This window comes from Aquarana catesbeiana, linkage group LG06 (genome assembly GCF_042186555.1).
Source record: "Aquarana catesbeiana isolate 2022-GZ linkage group LG06, ASM4218655v1, whole genome shotgun sequence".
Taxonomy (NCBI): Eukaryota; Metazoa; Chordata; class Amphibia; order Anura; family Ranidae; genus Aquarana; species Aquarana catesbeiana.
In genome coordinates, this window is record NC_133329.1 from 47,577,481 (window position 1) to 47,600,080 (window position 22,600).

Consider the following 22,600-nt stretch of genomic DNA (forward strand, 5'->3'; position numbering starts at 1 on the left):
CGGTTTTTGGAAAAGGGATACAATCTTCCCGATCTAAATAGGGAAATTGAAAATGCCTATAAGGTGGATCGTCAGACACTACTACAAGATAGACCTAAACACCCCAATGATGATTTCAAATGGTCATTTCTGACGTCCTTTTCTATGCAACACAAGCATATCAAAAGGATTTTTGAACACCATTGGGATGTTCTCAGAACAGACAAAATACTAGGACCACTATTACCCGAGACCCCCAAGGTTGTCTTTAGAGGCGTTCCATCCCTTAGGAACAAGTTGGCCCCTAACGTCATTGACCCACCAAAGAAACCATCTTTCTTTCATAATTGGACGGGATTTCACCCTTGTAAAAGATGTTTGGTTTGCCAGCATAACACTTGTGGGAGAAGGGTCAGCCACAATTTTTCCTCTACCGTAACTGGTCGCACGTACGCAATAAAACAATTTAGCACATGTGCAACCACAGGGATCGTATACTTGTTAACCTGCCCCTGCGGGAAACAGTATGTCGGCCGTACTATTAGATCCTTTACGGTACGCGTCTCGGAACATATTAATTTAATTAAAGCAGGTAGTACCAAACATACGGTCCCTAGGCATTACAGGGAATGTCATGATAGAAACCCTGAGGGTACTCAGTTTCTTATCATAGACAAATACACGGCCCCTTGGCGGGGGGGGTCGACACTTAGGGGCGTCTCCCGTTTGGAGACATATTGGATATACGAGTTGGGGTCCCATTTTCCGCAAGGTATTAACGTTGAATGGGACATCAACTCTTTCATCAACCAAGCATAGCCATGCTTGTATTTCTGTTCTCTCTTTTTCAATATTTTTAATATTATTAAATATTTTTTTAAACTTTTTTTAAACATTTTAAGTTGTATTTTGTAAATTTAAAATAATTTTTCCACAAAGGAATATGTACGATCCAATATACTACATTATGTTTCCTTGGTTACTATATTCCCCTACTATTTTATCTTATATATGTATCTAAGTATGCTCTGAAGTGTTTGGTGCCCCCTACTGGTGATGTCCGGTAGATTCTACTTTCATATTCATTTATGTTAAACACGTCCCGGTTTCCAACATACTTATATTTATACTCCATTGATTTCTTCGGAAACATTTCTAATTTTTTATTTTCAAATTATTCAGCCTTTATTCACTTATCATACACTTTTTTCTGTATGTGGCCGCCTTTGCTGACACTTTGGTGGCGTTTCCGGTCCTGTATCCTAGTAAAGCTCCACCTCCGGGGGAGTTATGACCGTTCCCCATTCACTTACAAGCGTCCCCAAAGAGAGGCTTGGTGAGACCGACGTGGAGCGCATGCCGACGCTGCCGCGTTCCGCGTATGACGTCATCGCGCAGCGCGACAGCGTGGCTCGTCTCAGGAGGCGGAGCGTGGTGTCATCACTACGCTTCCGCCCACTTGCCTTGGATAAATCGAGAGTGAGGCTTGGTTCCGGGTCATATACCGGCCCTAATCCAAGCCATTCTAACTCTGCTGTCCCCTATCTTTTTTACATCAAACCAATATTTTCACGGATCTAATTTGTTTTGATTAAAAATAGCTTGATCATATATTTTGTTTGATTTGGGAACATTTATACCCCTTGAACCGGAAATTGAAGTTGTCAGAAGCACTTCCGGTTTCGGTCATTCCCAGTGGGGGTCATCACCCAACATTTATCTATATATAGAGCGGTGGTATGGGGGGGTCCACACCCCAGATGATGACTTTTTTAGTTGAAACATGTCGGGTGGACCCCTCATAACTACCGCTACAAGATTACATGCTGTTTTTATCTTCTAAAAATGTGAGTTTGTTTTCTCTTTATTTTTAATAAATCCAAGTTCAAACGTTATCACGCTATGTGAGTTTTTTTTCCCTCACATGCTATCCATACTAATTATCTGGTTCATGGTGCATCCACTGCTGAGGAAGTCGTGCTGATCCTCTTCCCTCCCTTCTTGATGACATCCGGCCAGATTATGTGCCTAGACCTGGTGGTCTTCAAGCTTTTTTGACCTGTTTGGCATATGCCATTTCAGGCCACATTTTCTGGTAAGCCTCCCTGGTTTCTGGTGATGGTCCTGACACCGACATCAATCCTCTGTGCACTTCCGGTTTCTCTACGGTCTATTCATATGCCAAGGTGCCGGCTCTGAACCATCCCCCTGCATGCTCAGGAGATACCTGGCTATCATTATCTTTTCACCATTATTACAGACTTTTTTTGTTTGTTTGCACATATATTGGGACTTTATACTTCACGTTTTCCATATATTTTGTTCAATACATGTATATTGATTGTCACTATATATTTACTAATTTATATATTCACGTATTTATTCGGTTTATACCGTAATATCTGATCTATACTCACTGTATATTCATTTGATATGTAATAATTAGCGCCACACTTTTATATTTTAGTGTTAGTTTTGATCCTGAGTCTACGGGTGTGTTGGCTGCTGTTCGTTGCCTTCAGCGTAGCGCTGTACTTAATCCCTGGTTACGTCATGCAGCACCGGCTGGTCTGTGCGAGTGCCCTGAGCGGCGGCGTGTGTTACAAGGTAGCAGACGGCTTCAGCTTACCGAAGCCCTTCACCACGCTGAAAGTCACTGTGAGCCAACTGATTTCAACAGACCAGGAGAGGGGGCTTTTATGGAGCTGTTTATGCCATTTAACATCGGATGTTTGTGAGTGCAAACCCTCGTTTTTTATATACTGATCTTCAATAATTAAGACGAAAATACACTAGGGCTGGCGTGCACTCTATCTTGCTTTTTATATTTCTAGAACCTTTGCCGACTGCTCTACAAGAGGAGTTATATACATTATGTATTGCCCATGTGGATGTGGTGTATTCTACATCGGCAAGACTAAACGTGAACTTAGACAGAGAATCGGTGATCATACTTATTACTCAAGTGGAGGTAAAAGCCTTACGCCTGTCACTAGACATATAGGTCTATACAATTAATACCACACTGAAATAGTATCTTTTTTTTGTCCTTGAGGTGATCTCAATGAACCCCAGAGGAGGGAATTGGGAAAAACTCATACTTCAACATGAGATGCTCTGGATAGAGCGTCTGAAGGCTATGACCCTGCCTGGCCTGAATGAGGCCAACTCATACAAACCTTTTCTTTTAATGTATGTGTTCAATGCCTTTTGCTGTTTTTGTGTCCCCCTCATCTTTCATTGTTCATCAATTCTTTTCCTGCTTTTCTTTTTTTCTTTCCTCCTTTTTTTTTCTTTTTCTTTCCTTTCATAATGATTTGTAAGTTTAGGACTTCTAGCGGTCACTTTGCAGACAGACTTTAATGTATTGTATATGTTTATTAATGACGTTTTATGTTATACATTTTTTTCACCTTACTTCTATTGTTGTGATGAGTCTCTGCTGTGGTGTATGTGCCCCCTCTTTGGGTCATTATTGATGCTCCCTTTGGAGCGTCTACCCATTTTGATCCACTAGGGGGCCCCCTGTCATCATCATCTAGGTAGGGTCTTCAACATGGCTGCCCCTTACTCCTTGCCTTGGAGCGTGGTGTTTGCGCAACGGCCCTGTTTTTTTTTGGCTCTCCCCGGCTGGTTTGCTGTCCTGGAAGGGCGCTGGAGTATATGCAGCTGCAATGCTCAGGCCTCGTTGCCTTTATGGCCATGTGCGGATGTCCTCCGTGGTGTGCAAGATGCCGTGTTTGGACACCAAACATGCCCTGAACTAGCGCATGTGCATTCCGAGTCTGGAGACGTCAGATGCTTTGCGGCGTTGTGGGCATCGCCAGATAGGAGCTCACTTGTGCATGGGCACATAAATAGAGAGGATGCTATGCTCATCCTCTCTGCTGTCATTGGGGCTATGCTGGCGTTTTGGTCTGTCAAGGTAGGCTCACTGCATTTATGTCTTTCATTCCAACTTTCCAGTTTTTCCAAGTCTTGCATAGTTTATATATCTCACTGCTGCCTATGTGCCCACTGTGTTTCATTTTAGGGGGTTTACTATTCATAGTAGCCCCGGTGGATATCTCTATATACCTACCCCCCCCATGGGCGTCAATGATCTTTCTCAATCTTTCAAGGTGAGACAAGTGTACTACATGGTGCATGTAGCCTTTCTTTGCTATACACACTGATGTCTTTATAATACCCTATATTTTGGTTCTGGTTTCAGACTGCCTTGAGAATTTTCTGAACAGAGTCCCAACCACCATTCCTATATAAGATATACCCGTTTGTGATACACAGACACATTGAGGTATAGTATATATATATATATATATATATATATATATATATATATATATATATATATACACAGAGGGGACGGAAAGCATTTAGACCCCTTAAATTTTTCACTCTTTGTTATATTGCTGCCATTTGCTAAAATCATTTAAGTTCATTTTTTTTTCCTCATTAATGTACACACAGCACCCCATATTGACAGAAAAACACAGAATTGTTGACATTTTTGCAGATTTATTAAAAAAGAAAAACTGAAATATCACATGCCCAATGTGAAGATGGCAATGTTTACACACCCCTTCCAGAGCTGAGATGGATCATTCAGTGGCCAGGTCAATAAAATTACAGTTGCCCCTTCTGTTGGTCCATGGAAAACTACATGTAGTTGTTGATGAAAGGGGGATCTGCACTACTGGAACCCTTGTCATTTAGTAATGAGTATTGTGAAACAGAGGCAGGTTTTTACTATATAATAACCAAAATGTTTTAAATGTTTCTTTTTTTTTTTTTTTTTGCGGTTTGGTAACCAATGCATCTTTTAACCTAATTTGTATTTTAATTTTATTACAATTTCATGAAAATTTTGACACTAAAATTTTGTTTTTGGCACAATGCATGGTGATGTTAAATTAATTCCACCTGCGATTTGGAATGCGGAGTCCCATTGTGTCAGCAGGGCGGGAAAAATAATGAGTGATCGGTCCCACCTAGGAAACTATCTTTTTGAACTTCTGCCATCTGACAGGAGGTTTAAAAAGATAAAGGTGAGGACAAACCGATTGAAAGAAAATTTCTTTCCAAGAACTATCAAGGCCCTAAATGGTCATTTTGAATAATATTATCTAACTGTAGGTGACTTGACTTTGCTGCGGTAGCGGAGGTTTCCTTTAGGCTTTTTATATGGGGGGCGTAATTGTTTACATGTGTGTATGTTGAGGTTGTTATATGTTTACATATGTGTGGAGCTTGACTATGGTATTAAATATGTCTTGTTACTGCTATACCAAGAAAACCCCACCTTTTCCCTTAGTGACCACACCACACACAATGGAATAAATTGGCCATAGCAGCCTTTTTATTAAACTAATATAAATAACCAATAATTAACATTAATAAGATAAAAAACCAGACCAGACTGTTTATTAAAGAGAAAAGGCTGCAAGGTCCTAATAGGCATAAAACCCAGGACAGTACCTGCTTGTCACTTCACCGGCCTCCAGCCGCAAAAAAACACCAACTCGAAGACAACTAGCAGGTACATCCACCACCTGGGAGCCGTACCTCAGACGGGTCCCTACACCATACCTTTTGGTGCCCATATAACTTAAAAAAGGACCTTGCACTCCGCCATCAACACGTCTGACTCCTTAACTGCTTCCAAACCACCATATTCAGGACGGGAGGGTGGGAAGTTGCTCCACTCTCTCTTCTGCGACTGGAGTCCTTCCCTTCCTGTACTGCTTCACTACCCTTTCCTCCTCCCAGCTCAAACACTTCCCCCTGCAGCCTGCTAACCTATCCTGTACCCTTAGACTAGGTACCTAACAAGCCCCTTTAACCCCTGTCATGCCGGCCTTACGTCTACTGCTTTCTTTCCTTTACTCCAGGCCTTTCTTTTATAGAATTTCATTGTAATTTGTGTTGCAATGACAATAACGTACAGCATTTATCTTTATCTTATTTTAGCATGTATGCTCAAGAAAAGAAAAAAATAAGCTGCCTTAGGCACACTCTCTTGGGCGAAAGGTTAATCAAGTCCAGCCCTGCCTGGTGAATGACACATGGAATTTGACTTTTGAATCTGTTTGGTGTCAATGCGAAATAACAAGACATGCAATATAATTAATGAGGAAAAACCAGTTTGCTTGATATGTTCAAGTATAATCATGTTTTCATAATCATGTTTTATTTGAAATGTTAAAGTTATTCTTTAGCTAAGGATTCTGAGATGTATTTTTGAGGTACACAGACCTAAATTGCTGTTGAGGATGTGGGAAGTTTCCTCCTATTGATTGTTATCTGAACTTTGAGAATATTATCGTTTGCACACAAACTCTGCTATTCTGAGATTTTCTTTCCTGAGAATGTATTCCTGCTATACATACATCTGTTTCCTTTACGTACAGGCCTATTGTTAATTATCTTTTGTTGACTATTAATCGTGAAGGACTATTTCCTATTATGCATAGGCAGCTGGTGTTTTTTCTTTCTTTTGGGGGGATGGGCAGCAAACAATCCACCCTCCAACAACACTGACGGTACAAGCCAGGTCCCCCCCCAAGTCGGTGAGTCAGTAGTCAAGGCCCCGCACTTGTCCCATCTCACAAGCAGCGCTCCCGGCGGCGGGTGGCAGAGGCTTCTCTCCAGGCTGCGGGCGGCTGTTTCCTCACTTTCCCTTGTGTCTCCTCCCTCCTCCTCCTGGCGGACAATCCGACCGGATCTCCTGATTGGCCCGGAAGGAGAATCAGTGTTACAATATGCAAATATTCATTCGCTATTGTCATACAACTGGGTGCTCTTCGGGAGCAGTGCTCTGCACCCCGAGCCTACCCTTTTTTGAAGCCTATTCGAAAAGCTCTGATCAAAAAAAACTGTGATTGGAATTCATGCATCCGATGCCTTGCATGTAGATCAGGGGTCCGGACACATGGATGGGGGGGGCGCCCGTGTGCCCCTAATGGGCATAGGTCTATTATGCATAGCTCTATTGTTCATTGTATGTAGAATATTCCGTGTATAAAATGGAAATATGGCATGGTCATATCCTGTTGTGTACACTGTATTTAATACATTTAATTATTAATTATTTAAGGAGAGGAATTAAAACCGAGTAATCATTCACCATGATCTTGTATGTGGACATGTTGCTTCCAGGGCTCTGAAATCTGGATCTGTGAAATGGAAAGATATGCCAGCAAAGGTTAGTAGAGATTACATAGATAGACAATATAGAAAGCGATAAATCCCTTAGATAGATACAGTTAACTCGTTACAGAGCTGGGATAATCTTTTAGCTAGAATAGAAGTAATTTATAAGGGAATATGGATGTGTACCATTAACTTGTTATACAGTATCTCACAAAAGTGAGTACACCCCTCACAATTTTGTAAATATTCTAACATAACTTTTCATATGACAACACTGAAGAAATGACACTTTTCTACAATGTAAAGTAGTGAGTGTACAGCTTGTATAACAGTGTAAATTTGCTGTCCTCTCAAAATAACTCAACACAAACCCATTCATGTCTAAACCGCTGGCAACAAAAGTGAGTACACCCCTAAGTGAAAATGTCCGAATTGGGCCCAACATGTCAATATTTTGTGTGGCCACCATTAATTTCCAGCACTGCCTTAACCCTCTTGGGCATGGAGTTCACCAGAGCTTCACAGGTTGTCACTGGAGTCCTCTTACACTCCTCTATGATGATCATGGAGGTGGTGGATGTTAGAGACCTTGCACTCCTCCACCTTCCGTTTGAGGATGTCCCATAGATGCTCAATAGGGTTTAGGTCTGGAGACATGCTTGGCCAGTTCATCACCTTTACCCTCAGCTTCTTTAGCAAAGCAGTGGTCATCTTGGAGGTGTGTTTAGGGTCGTTATCATGTTGGAATACTGCCCTGTGGCCCAGTCTCCAAAGGAAGGGGATCAGGCTCTGCTTCAGTATGTCACAGTACGTGTTGGCATTCATGGTTCCCGCAATGAACTGTAGCTCCCCAGTGCTGGCAGCACTCATGCAGCCCAAGACCATGACACTCCCACCACCATGCTTGACTGTAGGCAAGACACACTTCTCTTTGTACTCCTCACCTGATTGCCGTCACACACGCTTGACACCATCTGAACCAAATAAGTTTGGTCTCATCAGACCACAGGACATGGTTCCAGTAGTTCATGTCCTTAGTCTGCTTGTCTTCAGCAAACTGTTTGCAGGCTTTATTGTGTATCATCTTTAGAAGAGGCTTCCTTCTAGGACGACAGCCATTCAGACTAATCTGAGCACTGACAGGTTGACCCCCCCACCCCTTCAACCTCTGCAGCAATGCTGGCAGCACTCATGCGTCTATTTCCCAAAGACAACCTCTGGATATGAGATTCATGCATCCGATGCCTTGCATGTAGATCAGGGCATGTGCAATTGACTTCTCTGGTCGACCATGGCAAGGCCTGTTCTGAGTGGAACCTGTCCTGTTAAACCGCTGTATGGTCTTGGCCACCATGCTGCAGCTCAGTTTCAGGGTCTTGGCAATCTTCTTATAGCCTAGGCCATCTTTATGTAGAGCAATAATAAGGTGGAAATGTCATAAGGTTTCACCAAGCTTGCTCAATAAGGGCCACATGTCCAATAAAAACAGTATTTACCTACCCTGGTATTTTTTGCCCCCTTTTTTTGGCATACCGACCAGCTAACCAGGGCACACCTCAGGTCTGTGTTATGTTGAGAGTCTTGTGGCATCTTTGTGTTTCCATGTCTATCTTGATTGAAGGACTCCGACCATAAATAAGAAGGCCAGTATTGTGGCCTGAATTTATGGGAGAATTCTGGGGGGTATATTAGCAGCCCACTCACCTGTATTCCTTGTCAGTCCAGGTACCCTCCCACCCATTCCCCTTTTCAGGGCACCTCCTTGCAAATCCCTCTTCTACTATCATCCATTACTTATCTTGGGTATGCCCCTTTTTTAGCATAAAGACCAGTTGACCAGGGCACACCTAAGGTCTGTGTTATGTTGTGAGTCTTGTGGCGTATTTATGTGTTTCCATGTCTGTCTTGGTTGAAGGACCATAAATATGGGATATACACTGTATGCAGTGTGGTATAAAATGCAAAAGAGAAAGAAATGCACTTAGTGCAATGGCAAGCTTCAACATTCCTCCACAAAACCAATGTGTAACTATGAATTTAATAAATTAACCTCTTGCTGACTGTATAACACAGATATATGGTGGCAAGGTGGCTCTTCTGCGCTGGATCATGAACTACGTTTGTGATCCAGCACTTCCGGAAAGGGTCGCATGCGCGTGCCACCGGCGACCTGGCTCAGCTGTGCATAGACACAGAAGTTGCCGATCAGCGGGTATCGGCAAATGGATTACCGTCAGCAATTGCTAATTGTCTGGAAGACACACAGGACTGAACTCTGTATGTAAACAAGGCAGAATTCTGTTCTGTCATTGGGGAAACAATGAATTTTCTTTGTCTACAAAGCAGGGAAAGAAAATCCAGCACATGCCTTAGTAAAAGCACCACACAGCTTACACCAAAGCACTGGTTAGGCACACATTTAACCCTTTGATTGCCCTAGCTGTTTAACCACTTCCCAGTGAATGCCATTAGTACAATGACAGTGCATATTTTTAGTACTGATCACTGTATTAGTGTCACTGGTCCCCACAAAGTGTCAAAAGTGTCAGTTGGTGTCAGAATGTAATACAATTTTACAATAATTTTAATAAAGCCACAAAGTTTACAATGTTCTGTAAGTCATTCTGGTAATTGACTACTAGATGGAAACAGAAGGCTGTTAGTAATATTTTCCATGATACATTATTATTTTAATGCAGGATTTATATAGCGCCAACAGCATGTGCAGCGATTTACAATGTGAGGGCAGACAGTACAGTTACAATACAATTAAATGCAGGAGGAATCCGAGGGCCCTGCTCAATAGAGCTTACAATCTAAAAGGAATAGTGTGGGTGGGAGGTCTTGTGTACAGAGAAATCCAGATCACAAAAAAGGGGTGGCACAAGCCTCAAAAATACAATTAGCAAAGAGGATAAAGACTCCCAATTGGGAGTTTTAGGGAGTCTTTATCCTTTTTACTTACGATCTAAAAGGGACTGTCAAGTTATACAAACGGTAATAACTGTGGGGGATGAGCTGATGGGTAAAATAAAATTACAGTTGTTAGGTGGAGGCCAGATAGGCTTCTCTGAAGAGAAGTTTTCAGGGATCGCCTAAAAGTGGGTAGAATAGGAGATAGTCGAACAGATTGGGATAGGGAATTCCAAAGGATGGGAGAGGCTCGGGAGAAGTCCTGGGGGCTATTTTACCACCTGGTCATGTGGTGAGCTGCTGTCGTGCTGCATAGTAACTACAGGGGGGGTCACTAACTCAGCATGGCTGCCTTTCACAGCACAGTTAGTATTTCTCTCAACAAATGTAAAGCATTTTCTGATTTTATGAGATGAAGATGTAGGACGATGATATCACAATCACCACCTCTTACAATCAGAAAATGCCTTGTACTCATTTTGCAATGCCTTGTATTTAAAAAAATACAGGGTGTTTTTCTGAATGGTGTCCGTGCAGAATGGGTGTCTACCTATGGTTCCTATGCAGCCGCTTGGTACAGGACCCGGAAGACAGTGAGGATTACTGTAGTAGTGATGATCCCTATAGTGATTCTCCACCTCATGTTGATGAGGACAAGGGCCTCTTCCCCACAACCCTGGACCAGTGATTGTAGGGAAGTGGGGGTGGGGGGCTTTTCAGAATATGGATGCTCTCTATAACAAAAGGTGGCCCCCTGATATCTACCCCATGTGAATAATTAAGGGGTGTATATATATGGGGTACATACAGTATATAGTATCTCTACTAATAAAAAATAGTAAATAAGCAAACACAAGTTTTTGGCAAGTCCTTTATTAAAAATAAATAAAAAACAAACTCCCCAATAAATCCAGCGTTGATCACAATGAACATTGCCAGCAAGTTGTTGAAAGAAGAAACCTGTCTATACGCCAACCTATCAGTTGCCACACTCCAACACCCATGGCAGCTCTCCAGATCTGTCATTAGGTTTACATACAAGGGGGTGGGATATGGTGACAACACTGACCAAGAATTGACATGATCATGGCCATATTTGTTCGGTGATGTCACCATTATCCCACCCAAAACCCTTTTGCTCACATGGCTGGGGATTCAGTGGGGTCTGCATTCTTAACACCCATTGATAGTGGGAAGCTGTCATGTATAATAGCAGTAGTGATACCGCTTTTATACCTGAGGTCCAATGTTCAGGTGTTTGTCTGAATGTCCAAACAGCCAAGGTTCTGTCCAAACTTGTGTTCATCCCCTAGAGATCATCCCAATTGGATAGCCAATAAGAAATGTCTATGCTACACCGGCAGACACTAGAGGAAGAACTCTTCCACTTTGCGATGTAGAGGATAGAATACTTGGAATTCAGAACACCACATGACCACACATTTAGGTAAGTGAAAGGGACTTTTAGATTTGTTGGTGATTAGTTTGCTTAGCACTGTACTGGGATCATGGCTGTGATAGAGCAAATTGTGATTAACCTAAAGCTGCATGCATTCACACCTGTGACATGTTACATGTTGTGTTTCTTGTTTTCGTGCGTTTTTTTGGCGCATTTTCATGTGACAGTCCATTGACTTGAATGCGCGGCCTGTTGTGGGACAGCGCAAAAGAAGCTCAAGAACCAAATTTTGCCACTGAGCCAAGAACATTTTACAATGTGCTTTTTTGTGGTTTCCACCTTATGTCCATACAACTGTTCCCCGTGTTTGAGGTGCCATTAGGAAACAATGACGCTGCAAGCACAGTGCAAAGTTTAATGCATTTATCATGCGTTTCCAGAAACATGGGCACAACCGTGCATTTCTGCTCGCATTTCCATGCTGATCAGGTGTGAATGCACCTTTATACAGAATATATTGTTAGACTTGTATACAATATACTGTATAAATGTATGTTATCCACCTTCCCGAAGTTCTCTCTATATTTTAGTCCTTATCTCATTTTCTTCTGTTTTGAATAATCTTTATCTTCCTGGCCTGAGTCTTTCAGTGTAACACCTGAAGATTAAAGTGATTGTAAAGTCAGAATTTTTTTTATCTTAATGCATTCTATGCCTTCTGTGTATAGCAGCCCCCCTTAACCCCTCTAATACTTATCTGAGCCCCCTCTCTATTCAACGATGTGCACAATTCCCTCAGCCGTCTGGGACTCACCCTCATGATTGGCTGAGACACAGCAATGGCGCCATTGGCTCCCGCTGCTGTCAATCAAAGTTAGTTAGCTAATCAGGAGTAAGAGGGAGCAGGGCCAAACCAGGGGTTCTGTGTCTGAATGGACACAGGGAGCTGTGACTCGGCTTGGGGGGGCCCCATAGCAAGCTGCTTGCTGTGGGAACACTTAACAGAAGGGAGGGGCCAGGATCACCAAAGAGGGACCCGAGAAGAAGAGGAGGATCCGGGCTGCTCTGTGCAAAACCAACTGCATAGAGCAGGTAAGTATAACATAAAGTATAACATAAAGAAAAAAAAATAAGACTTTATTATGACTTTAAGTCAACAATTTGCTTCTTGGATTAACATGTCAGACTTCTATTGCAAAGCCTTCACCACTTTGAAACTTCATGTTACAAAGAACCTCCTGGAATGTTCTCTGTCTTTTTCCTATAAATTCTTTACGATGCTATCATTGTTTGCTTTTTCATCTTTAAGTTGGTAAATGCTAAATCTGCTAAATTAATATACAGTGGGGACAGAAAGTATTCAGACCCCCTTAAATTTTTCACTCTTTGTAATATTGCAGCCATTTGCTAAAATCATTTAAGTTAATTTTTTTCTCCTAATTAATGTACACACAGCACCCCATATTGACAGAAAAATACAGAATTGTTGACATTTTTGAAGATTTATTAAAAAAGAAAAACTGAAATATCACATGGTCCTATGTATTCAGACCCTTTGCTCAGTATTTAGTAGAAGCCCCTTTTGATCTAATACAGCCATGAGTCTTTTTGGGAAAGATGCAACAAGTTTTTCACACCTGGCTTTGGGGATCCTCTGCCATTCCTCCTTGAAGATCCTCTCCAGTTTTGTCAGGTTGGATGGTAAACGTTGGTGGATAGCCATTTTTAGGTCTCTCCAGAGATGCTCAATTGGGTTTAAGTCAGGGTTCTGGCTGGGCCATTCAAGAACAGTCACAGAGTTGTTGTGAAGCCACTCCTTCGTTATTTTAGCTGTGTGCTTACGGTCATTGTCTTGTTGGAAGGTAAACCTTCGGCCCAGTCTGAGGTCCTGAGCACTCTGAAGAAGGTTTTCGTCCAGGATATCTCTGTACTTTACATTCATCTTTCCCTTGATTGCAACCAGTCGTCCTGTCCCTGCAGCTGAAAAACACACCCACAACATGATGCTGCCACCAACGTGCTTCACTGTTGGGACTGTATTGGACAGGTGATGAGCAGTGCCTGGTTATCTCCACACATACCGCTTAGAATTAAGGCCAAAAAGTTCTATCTTGGTCTCATCAGACCAAAGAAACTTATTTCTCACCATCTTGGAGTCCTTCAGGTGTTTTTTTAGGACACTCCATGCGGGCTTTCATGTGTCTTGCACTGAGTAGAGGCTTCTGAAAGGCCACTCTGCCATAAAGCCCTGACTGGTGGAGGGCTGCAGTGATGGTTGACTTTCTACAACTTTCTCCCATCTCCCGACTGCATCTCTGGAGCACAGCCACAGCGATCTTTGGGTTCTTCTTTACCTCTCTTACCAAGGCTCTTCTCCCCTGATTATAAGGATATTTTAGCTTGCTGTTCACCATTTTAAAAGACTGTATCCATTTTAGAATAATATGTATATGTGACGTTTATGAGAAGTTAAGTTTCAATTTCTTAAAAATGGCCTAACTTCTTTCAAATGATGTGCTAGCCCCTTTCCTGTTAGCCTTTTCCTGTTATTAGTTTCTATAGGAGTTATTAATATTCTATTTTTGCTTGTCTTAGAACATCCTGTAGAATGCCCTATATGTCTGTATCTTTACCATATATTAATGAAAGAAGGGTTGGACTTTTGTTGTGATGTCATTTTGGTTATATAAGTGGAAACACGGAAATAAATTGAGCAGATCATTCTGAGAACTGCATGTCTTGTATGCATGTCATAACTTCATCAGAATGGTCTCCAGATCTGAATGGGTTTGAAGGAACACTCTAGGCAGGATATCATATGAGGGTTCACTTGCTTTTAGAACATCCCTACACCCCATTAGCTTTGGTGTCAGAAAGTGGGCGGTCATCATTATCTAAGTCCAGTGAGTCTGATTTAATTATTGTTTCTCTTACTTGATTTTAGTTTAAAAGACCGTTTCCCTACATGGGATTAACAGAAGGTGTAGTGTTAAAAACATTTATGTAAATGTATGAACCTCGGTAGAAGTCCGTTCGGGTGACGGCAGTGTCTCTGAGTGAACTCTGAGATAGTTCCAAGGGTTTCTGAGAAGCCCAAAGTAATATAATAAACAAGGAAAGGGGCGCCTCTGAATATGTATCAATAAAGCATTTATTATACAAAACAATATCCACTCACATGGAAGACTGCACATCTGCGTTCAAGCATGTCTCTGAATGGGAAGAGAGGAGGGGGACTGCAAGCTTCAGCATGTCCATAAACGGCTGGCAACACATCAAATCCAATAAGGATGGTGTGAGGTGGTGGGGCACAGCGGTTTCTCCTTGACCTCATAAAAGTGACACACAGAGCAGAGATGAGGTGACTGATGCGATCACCCGGCCAGGTGTGGGTTCCAGGAAAAGGGGAAAAAAGACGCCGGGTCCTGTCACAGGCTGCGCCGTGTTATGCGTTCGTCCCGTCTGGTATCCAAGACATGGAGATGACATGAGACATGAGATGGCCATGAGAAAGGAACCGGGAACGAGGCTTGGCAAGCACAGCGAAGTGTGGCGCGGAGCCATGACGTGTGTGCGACGCGTTTCCGAGTATTCACGCTATGGATGGTAAACATAGCAGCACTCCTTTTGTCAAGCATGGGGTGTATGGATCCAGGCACAGTCTTTATAGTCTCAGCAGGGGGAGGGGCCAGATAAATACATACATAGTTTAAACCTTATATAAGAAGCACCAAAAGCTGGCGGACGAACATCATCTTAAGGGACAATCAAATGAACATAGCAGAAAAATACTCAATGAAACAATACATAGAAAAAAATGGAAATAAAAATAAAATATAAGAAATAAAAAAAAAACAAATAACATTATGTGATAGATAAATAGACCACCAAATGAATAGGTGGGTATGGGGAATAGGATATAAATATAAATGGTACGGGATGCATATATTATATAAAAAGGAAGGAAGCAATCCATATGTATATGAAAAATGGGGTTCATGGATAAGAAAACCCATATATTACCCATTAAAATGTAAAAAGGAAATCGGATTAAAACAAGGAAATGAATAAATATATACTATATTAGATACTATATATAAAAAATGTAGAAAAAGTAAAAAAAGGTAAAAATGATAGTCACTATATAATATGAGAAATAGGTAAGAAAAGAGGGGGGGGGGAGGGGAAAAGGGGGGAGGGGGGAAGGGGGGGTAACTGGGGGGTGGGGAAAGGGAACAAAAGGGAAGGGAAAGGGGGGGGGGGCGAAAAAGGGAGGAGGGGGGTAATTTAGGGCAGGCTGATACTTACTGGAAGAGACCGAGCCATATATTAAAGAGAAAGACACAATGTGTGAAAAAAGATACCTGTAGTTAAAAATGAAAAAGAATGGGTGAATAAAAGCTCAATACTGACATCCAAGATAATAATGACGACTAGAGCACAGTAAATGGTTATAAAACCGTGGCAATCTCAATAGCCTTGTTTAAACCACCGGGTGAGAGGACATCTAGAGTATAGATCCAGAATGTCTCCTTCGCACACAGTTTTTTAAAACGTTCTGCTGCAGTAAGTGATTTGGAAATTTGCTCAATCACCCAGACTTTTAGGCCAAAAGTGGATTTTTTATGGTGCTCAGCGAAATGTCATGGGACGCTGTGCATAGCCTTGCCTCCCTCGCTTAGCCTACAGTGTTGGCTGAAACGTTGCCTGAGGGGGCCGATCGTTCGACCAACATAAATTAAACAGGGGCATATGAGGCCATATACCACAAAATCAGAGGAGCAATTATAAAATTAATCTAGCATGTAGGTTTTTCCTTTGGAAAGAAATGATTTTTGACCATGTTCAATGAAAGAGCAGGTTTTGCAATGGGTTTTTTTACACTGGTACATACCAACTAGAGTTATGAAAACAGTGGGATTGGTACATGTATGGGTCGTTTAAGGTTTGCTAGGGGAAATTTAATTTTTAAGGTTAGGGGCTTTGCGGTACCTCCTTGGGATATTCTTTGTCAGCAAACTTTTTTTAAGTGAAATACTGGATGTAGCATAGTCACTATCCAACGTGCAGTTGTTTCTCAAGCGATAAAATTGTCCTTTGGGTATATTTCTGGTCCATTTCGAGTAGTGGCAGCTGGTAAAATGTAAGAAAGAGTTACCCACCATGGGTTTGGTGCAATTCTTTGCTATTATATTCTCACCTGCGTGGCCTAATTCCAAATCGAGGAAGGCCAGGTTGGTTGGATCAGAGACATGGGTGAATGTTAGTCCGTAAGGGTTAAATAGTTAGTCAGGTTGAAAAAAGACACAAGTCCATCCAGTTCAACCATAAAAAAAAAAAAAAAAATATCAATTGCAATGATCCACAAAGGAGGCAATGAGGTTGGGAAGACCATCCCAGATGACTATTAAATCATTGATATAACACCCAAAAAAACGAGATTAGATGAGTAAGGGTTATTGTGCCAAATTAAGTTTTTTTTCCCAGTAACCCATGGCCAAATTAGCATAGGACAGAGCAAAACTGTCTCCCATAGCAGTCCCTTGGATCTGTAGGAAAAATTTGTCATCAAAAGTAAAATAGTTATGGGTCAAACAGAAGTTAGTAGCCTCCAGAATAAAGGCAACTTGTCTGGGGTTAATAAGAGGTTCCTGGGCAAGAAAAAATTCTAAAGCCATTAGGCCAAAATGGTGGGGGATGGAGGTATAAAGTGAGGTGACGTCAAGGGAGAGCCACGTATATGTGGGTTCCCATCTGTAGGGCGCTAAAAGTTCTAAAAGGTGTATACCATCTCTCCCCTCCCCCTTTTTTTTCCCCTATTTCTCGTATTATATAGTGACTATCATTTTTACCTTTTTTTACGTTTTCTAAATTTTTTATATATATTTATTCATTTCCTTGTTTTAATCTTTTAAATTTTAATGGGTAATATATGGGTTTTCTTATCCATGAACCCCATTTTTCATATACATACAGGTTGTTTCCTTCCTTTTTATCTAATATATGCATCCCGTACCGTTTATATTTATATCCTATTCCCCATACCCACCTATTCATTTGGTGATCTATTTATCTATCACATAATGTTATTTATTTATTTTTATTTTTTATTTCCATTTTTTTCTATGTATTGTTTCATTGAGTATTTTTCTGCTATGTTCATTTGATTGTCCCTTAATATGCTGTTCATCCTCCAGCTTTTTGTGCTTCTTATATAAGGTTTTAAACTATCTTGGATGTCAGTATTGAGCTTTTATTCACCCATTCTTTGTCATTTTTTACTACAGGTATCTTTTTTCACACATTGTGTCTTTCTCTTTAATATGTGGGGGTGGTTGGTTTGGTTTCTTCCAGTAAGTATCAGCCTGCCCTAAATTACCCCCCTCCTCCATTTTTCGCCCCCCCTTTCCCTTCCCTTTTGTTCCCTTTCCCCACCCCCAGTTACCCCCCTCCCCCCCTTTTTTTCCCTATTTCTCGTATTATATAGTGACTATCATTTTTACCTTTTTTTACTTTTTCTACATTTTTTTATATATAGTATATAATATAGTATATATTTATTCATTTCCTTGTTTTAATCTGATTTCCTTTTTAAATTTTACATACGGGTTGTTTCCTTCCTTTTTATTTAATATATGCATCCCGCACCGTTTATATTTATATCCTATTCCCCATACCCACCTATTCATTTGGTGGTCTATTTATCTATCACATAATGTTATTTATTAATTTTTATTTTTTATTTTTTATTATTTATTTTTTATTTCCTTTTTTTTCTATGTATTGTTTCATTGAGTATTTTTCTGCTATGTTCATTTGATTGACCCTTAATATGCTGTTCATCCTCCAGCTTTTTGTGCTTCTTATATAAGGTTTTAAATTATGTATATGTAGCGCTGGTAGATTTACAATCTACCGCATGTTAGGTACATTTAGTAATTTGGGCGTTAGGAAGGTAAAAGTTTGCCTCTGTTCCAGCTTGGCTGACATTGTATGTGTTTCCGTGCTGACCGGTGGGTGTCGCTGTTGCCACTGGTCGGTGTTGGTAAAGCAACGTGTCAAAGTGTATGGATGCTCCTCTGTCTCTGAGGCAAGCTAGGTGGAGGTGGTCCTCCGAGTTGCATTCTGGGAAGAGGGTATTTATGGGACAGACGCCATGTTCTAGGGTCGTTTTATAGCCACCTGCTGGCCCTCCTGGCCGACAGGTATGGGTTAAGGAGCTACCTCGTGGTCCTCCAATCGGGAGGCCCACGATGCTGCGGCACAGGGGTGGGTCCAGAGGCTTGTCTGGGGCCTACCACCGCGGCCGAGGAATGGTCCTGAGCTGTCGGTCCTGTGTGATGAAGCTGGACAACCGAGGAGATCCCAGGGGAGGACCTGTCTTGGAGAGATCACGCGTTGAGCTGGTCTATAGAGGGGCCTGGTGACTCAGTTGGAGTACGTATCCAAAAGAAGTAACTATACAGCATAGTGTTGCCAGTTCAGCTTAAAGGTTCAGGCACTGTGACTGACTTTCACTGCAGAAAATCTGATACATCCTGTGGCAGAGGATCGTACGGATTTATCCCCCCAAACAAGTCTGTGGCAGAGACTTTTGATTCGTGCTGTGTACTGGCTGCTAGACCGGTTAGAGCGGCCTATCCAGACGAGCAAGGAGTGTGTCCCACGAGGGGAGCACATTCCACATAATTATCTGAATTCTACCAGGACATTTGTCGCTAAGATTCTACAAGAAGATATTTGAGTTTCTCCTGAAAGTTTCCTTTTACGCCTCTTTCCTGCTACTTCCTAAAGTTTGACTCTTTAATAAAGCATTGAAAACGTACTCCAGTGTTGGTGCGTGTGTCGTCCAGAAGTAAACTCAAAGGAACCCCTAGACCCGGTGCCGGTGAAACAGAGGGAAGCAAAGTGAAGGTAACAGACCCGCTTAAACCAGCAGCTCCGCAGAGAGTTAGTGCTATATATGTATTTATCTGGCCCCTCCCCCTGCTGAGACTATAAAGACTGTGCCTGGATCCATACACCCCATGCTTGACAAAGGAGTGCTGCTATGTTTACCATCCATAGCGTGAATACTCGGAAACGCGTCGCACATTTGTGACGTCACTTCTCCGCGCCACTCTTTGCTGTGCTTGCCAAGCCTCGTCCTGGTTCCCCTCTCACGGCCATGTCACATCTTGGATGCCAGATGGGACGAACGCATATCACGGCACAGCCTGTGACAGGACCCGGCGTCTTTTTTTCCCCATCCTTATTGGATTTGATGTGTTGCCAGCCGTTTATGGACATGCTGAGGCTTGCAGTCCCCCTCCTCTCTTCCCATCCAGAGACATTGTTGAACACAGATGTGCAGTCTTCCATGTGAGTGGATATTGTTTTTTTATAATAAATGCTTTATTGATACATATTCAGAGGCGCCCCTTTCCTTGTTTTTTCTCAGCCTTTTTTGGACCTTGCTTCTGGTCCCATCGGTGGCAGCCCTGACAGACCCATCTACATATATATTTTTATATATATTTATCTTTGCCCCCCTGGACTATCAAGGAACATTCTGTAGAGGTATTATTAACCCTAGACAAGTTGCCTTTATTCTGGAGGCTACTAATTTCTGTTTGACCCATAATATTTTACTTTTGATGATGAATTTTTCCTACAGATCCAAGGGACTGCTATGGGAGCCAATTTTGTTCTGTCCTATGCTAATTTGGCCATGGGTTACTGGGAAAAAAAATTAATTTGGCACAATAACCCTTACTCATCTAATCTCGTTTCTTTTGGGCGTTATATCGATGATTTAATAGTCATCTGGGATGGTCCTCCCAACCTCATTGCCTCCTTTGTGGATCATTGCAACCACAACCCTTACAGACTAACATTCACCCATGTCTCTGATCCAATCAACCTGGCCTTCCTTGATTTGGAATTGGGCCATGCAGACGAGAATATAATAGCAAAGAATTACACCAAACCCATGGTGGGTAACTCTTTCTTACATTTTACCAGCTGCCACTACCCGAAATGGACCAGAAATATACCCAAAGGACAATTTTATCGCTTGAGAAACAACTGCTCGTTGGATAGTGACTATGCTACATCCAGTATTTCACTTAAACAAAAGTTTGTTGACAAAGAATACCCCAAGGAGTTGGTAGATGAAGCATGTGCTTTGTATGCAAAAGGAAAACCCACCAAAAAAGAAAAAGATAAAATAGATCACTCTACTAGATTCATTACTACTTTCCACTTCCAATATAAAAAATGGAGAATATTCTGAGTAAACATTGGGGCATCTTGTTACAAGATCCCCTCTTCAAAACTACCCTTCCTCCAGTACCCAGAGTCACATACCGCAAGCCCCTAACCTTAAAAATAAAATTGCCCCTAGCAAACTTAAAACCACCCATACATGTACCAATCCCACTGTTCTCATACCTCTAGTTGGTATGTACCAGTGTAAAAAACTGTTGCAAAACCTGCTTTTTCCTTGAACATGGTCAAAAATCATTTCTTTCCAAAGGAAAAAACCTACATGCTAGATCAATTTTATAATTGCTCCTCTGATTTTGTGGTATATGGCCTTACATGCCCCTGTGGTTTAATTTATGTTGGTCAAACGATCTGCCCCCTCAGGCAACGTTTCGGCCAACACCATAGGCTAATTGAGGGAGGCAAGGATATGCACTGCATCCTACGACATTTCGCTGAGCACCATAAAAAATCCACTTTTGGCCTAAAAGTCTGGGTGATTGAGCAAATTTCAAAATCACTTACTGCAGCAGAACATTTTAAAAAACTGTGTGCGAGGGAGACATTCTGGATCTATACTCTTGATGTCCTCTCGCCCGGTGATTTAAACGAGGCTATTGAGATTGCCACGGTTTTGTAACCATTTACTGTGCTCTAGTCGTCATTATTATCTTGGATGTCAGTATTGAGCTTTTATTCACCCATTCTTTGTCATTTTTTACTACAGGTATCTTTTTTCACGCATTGTGTCTTTCTCTTTAATATATGGGGGTGGTTGGTTCAGTTTCTTCCAGTAAGTATCAGCCTGCCCTAAATTACCCCCCTCCTCCATTTTTCGCCCCCCTTTTCCCTTCCCTTTTGTTCCCTTTCCCCACCCCCCAGTTACCCCCCTCCCCCTCCTTTTTTTCCCTATTTCTCGTATTATATAGTGACTATTATTTTTACCTTTTTTTTACTTTTTCTACATTTTTTATATATAGTATTAATATAGTATATATTTATTCATTCCCTTGTTTCTTGTTTTAATCTGATTTCCTTTTTAAATTTTACATACGGGTTGTTTCCTTCCTTTTTATACAATATATGCATCCCCTACCGTTTATATTTATATCCTATTCCCCATATCCACCTATTCATTTGGTGGTCTATTTATCTATCACATAATGTTATTTATTTTTATTTTTTATTTTTTATTTCCATTTTTTTCTATGTATTGTTTCATTGAGTATTTTTCTGCTATGTTCATTTGATTGTCCCTTAATATGCTGTTCATTCTCCAGCTCTTTGTGCTTCTTATATAAGTTTTTAAACTATGTATGTATTTATCTGGCCCCTCCCCCTGCTGAGACTATAAAGACTGTGCCTGGATACACCCCATGCTTGACAAAGGAGTGCTGCTATGTTTACCATCCATAGCGTGAATACTCGGAAACGCGTCGCACATTTGTGACGTCATGTCTCTGCACCACTCTTTGCTGTGCTTGCCAAGCCTCGTTCTGGTTCTCCTCTCACGGCCGTGTCATCCCCACATCTTGGATGCCAGATGGGATGAGCGCATATCACGGCACAGCCTGTGACAGGACCCGGCATCTTTTTTCCCCTTCTCCTGGAACCCACACCTGGCCGGATGATCGCATCAGTCACCTCATCTCTGCTCTGTGTGTCACTTTCATGAGGTCAAGGAGAAACCGCTGTGCCCCACCACCTCACACCATCCTTATTGGATTTGATGTGTTGCCAGCCGTTTATGGACATGCTGAGGCTTGCAGTCCTCTTCCTCTCTTCCCATCCAGAGACATGCTTGAACGCAGATGTGCAGTCTTCCATGTGAGTGGATATTGTTTTTTATAATAAATGCTTTATTGATACACATTCAGAGGCGCCCCTTTCCTTGTTTCTTCTCAGCCTTTT

General features: G+C 41.7%; 1 protein-coding gene across 1 annotated transcript in view; it reads right to left on the minus strand.

Annotated features, from left to right (window-relative positions):
* Positions 1 to 22,600, minus strand: part of LOC141148373 (uncharacterized) — a 397,492-nt gene that overhangs the window by 348,573 nt on the left and 26,319 nt on the right. Inside the window, exon 2 of the mRNA XM_073635792.1 lies at positions 7,106 to 7,154. The gene's annotated coding sequence lies outside the window, so the exon portion shown is untranslated. The remainder of the gene's footprint in view (positions 1 to 7,105; positions 7,155 to 22,600) is intronic.